The sequence below is a fragment of the Atta colombica genome, unplaced genomic scaffold (assembly GCF_001594045.1).
Source record: "Atta colombica isolate Treedump-2 unplaced genomic scaffold, Acol1.0 scaffold78, whole genome shotgun sequence".
NCBI classification, from domain to species: Eukaryota; Metazoa; Arthropoda; class Insecta; order Hymenoptera; family Formicidae; genus Atta; species Atta colombica.
This window is the reverse complement of record NW_017259570.1, coordinates 1,064,516-1,067,193: the sequence shown is the minus strand read 5'-3', so window position 1 is coordinate 1,067,193 and position 2,678 is coordinate 1,064,516. Positions and strand designations below refer to the sequence as shown.

General features: G+C 26.5%; 1 protein-coding gene across 1 annotated transcript in view; it reads left to right on the top strand.

Moving 5' to 3' along the window:
• Positions 1–119: 119 nt before the first annotated feature.
• Positions 120–2,678, top strand: part of LOC108692676 (zinc transporter ZIP3-like) — a 27,281-nt gene continuing 24,722 nt past the window's right edge. The window contains exon 1 of the mRNA XM_018201046.1: positions 120–740. The gene's annotated coding sequence lies outside the window, so the exon portion shown is untranslated. The remainder of the gene's footprint in view (positions 741–2,678) is intronic.

Genomic DNA, 2,678 nt, shown 5'->3' with positions numbered 1-2,678 from the left:
GTGTAAATGAGTTCTTTCTCATTACTCCTGCCGATCCTTAATCATCGAGTAGAATTAATCGATGTTGGTCGAAAGTCCTCCACTGCTTTTCCCCACCACAAGGTAATCCTGAACGGCGCCCAACGGAGAATCCTCTGATGCTTCATTCCTCGCTCGTGCATTCCACCCGGCTCGGTGCTTCGCAGTGATCCCTTCTGCTGGTATCTCTTTAAAGTCACCGACACGTCTTCGGCGTCACTACTCCGTGTCTGGCATCGTCGCAGATCAGATCAACCAATGGTCCATCCGTGTCTCGACTACGCCCAGCGTATCCTCCTCTATTATCGCAAAAACTATAAACATTCATAAAATTATCTCGACAATCGTTATCGGGAATTACAAGCAAGATATTTTCTTTTTTTGCGAGTGTGTTTCTTTTTTTAATTGAAGGTGGATCTTGATAACAACGACTCATATCTCTAGACACGTCTATTGACAATCTGTCATATCATCGACACATATCTCCTCTATCAAACATCATTTACAGCGACCAATTACCTCGATTAAATGTAACGTTCTACAATGACATTCATTCTTCGTTGATGTGATTACGTTTGATCAGCGTTTTGTGATCAGTGTTCAGTTTCCGACGCATTCCTCGGATTGATTGGCTGTCAGACCAGTGAAATCTCGCTATAGAAAACAACGTGGTATTCGTCTTTTTTGTTGAGAAGGCAGAACTTAAAACTTGAAAGATTTAGGTAAGAAAAGAAAACAGATCCAATAGTACGAAAAAATTTCCTTACCTGTTTTGAATGTGCATATAGTGACCATATATCCTTCATCGTAAAAGACTGTTCTTTCAAGTAGTCCTTTAGATTTATTTAAAATTTAAAATTTTCAAAATTTAATTTTATCTTTTATTTTAATAATATTTTCTTTTCTAAAATTTCTTTCTAATTAACATTCCAATGTCTAATGTATTAATAAATGAATTTTTACAGAAATAATCAATATAGTTTTATGCAAGAATAATATTAGCTAAAATAGAACAACAAAACAAAATCATAATATCATAAAGACGCCCAAACAAGTCATAATTGATTAAAAAGTGAGTAAAGTTTAACAATCAAATTTGCAGCTGTTTTAATGTTATTTTGATGACTTGTGCTTTACCTTAAGCATAGGAAAATTTCAGAAATTAATACACAGACTTCTAACACACAAACTAGTTCAAAATATTTCGAGATAAAAAGATCCTTCAGATTTTGCTCTTTTCTCTAAGAAATTTTCTCTAAAAAAATATGATCACTGTATTCATATTCATCATATTCATCATATTCATCGTATTATGTTTACAAATATCAGATTAGAAAAAAAAAGAAATTATTTTATGAAGTTTCTGAAATCGACTTTATAAACGTTTACAAATTTTTTCTGTTTGAATATTTAATGAATAATATTATCGTTGAAACAAATTGGAAATTAAATATGGAATACTTTTTATTTCATTAATTAAATATGGAATAAATAAATAAAAATTATGAAAAAATTACATATTATTCTATACCGCATTTAAAAATAAAGTTTATCGTTTGGATCAAAAATTATAATATTTTTTTTATCTGTACTCTAATAGAAATGTATGGAAATGCATTACACAATAGACTACACAATAGATTACACAATACTGACAAAGATCTCAATCTTTAAAATATAAATACTTTAAGTATTTAAAATGATTTATGTAAAGATATGTTGCTATATAAAAATTAGTTGTCCTGTAAATAAACAAAATATTTATTTGTTCTAAATCTTGTAATTAAGCATTGCAATAAAACTTTATATGAGTTATTTAAAAAATTTAAAGTATTTAATACGAATTTATTTAGTTTGTTATTATTTTTTTGTTATTATTTTTAAGTTTTTAGTTTATAATAATAAAAATAATAAGTAGTTAGTAAATAATCATAAATAAAAAGTAACTGAAAATATGTTGTTTAATAAAAAATAGAATGTTATAAACACTTTCATATATTTATAATTTATTTAAACTATAAATTTAACATATGGATTATATATATTTGAACCTTCTTGACTTATATCGTATCTTGCGTGAATTCTTTTTAACTCATTGTTAGAATGAAGCTAAAAATGCATTAAAACGGCAATTAAGTGTTATTAGCATTCTATTATACTAATTACATAAATAAATTTTTTTTTTGCCTTAAACACTACAAAACAAGGTTTTTCTTATTGATGGTTGAATGCTGAAAACGATCATAATTCAATTTTATAAACACGTGTTAGTGTTTCCAAAATAATTGAGATTTAATCAGTTTAATGTTGCAAATGATTTTTCTGTAATATTTAACATTTTTTTCTAAAAAAAAAAAAGATTAACATTGTCTTGAAATTCTGATTAAAAATCATGAATATGTTGTATTCATCTCTTTATAAAATATATTTTTAAAAATTTTAATATCTCTATTTTTAGCCATGTTATATATAATTTAAATTTTAAATATGGAGTTTTTCTAAGATAGTAATTTTTCAGCTGTGACCATGAAATTATACATACTTATAATTATTTCAAGTATGTAATCGGTATAACTTTTATCTTACAACTTTTATCTAAAACCATAATTAAAACATTTTTCAAATTTTGTTCCTTTCAAAATATTTTAAGTAAGCAACTA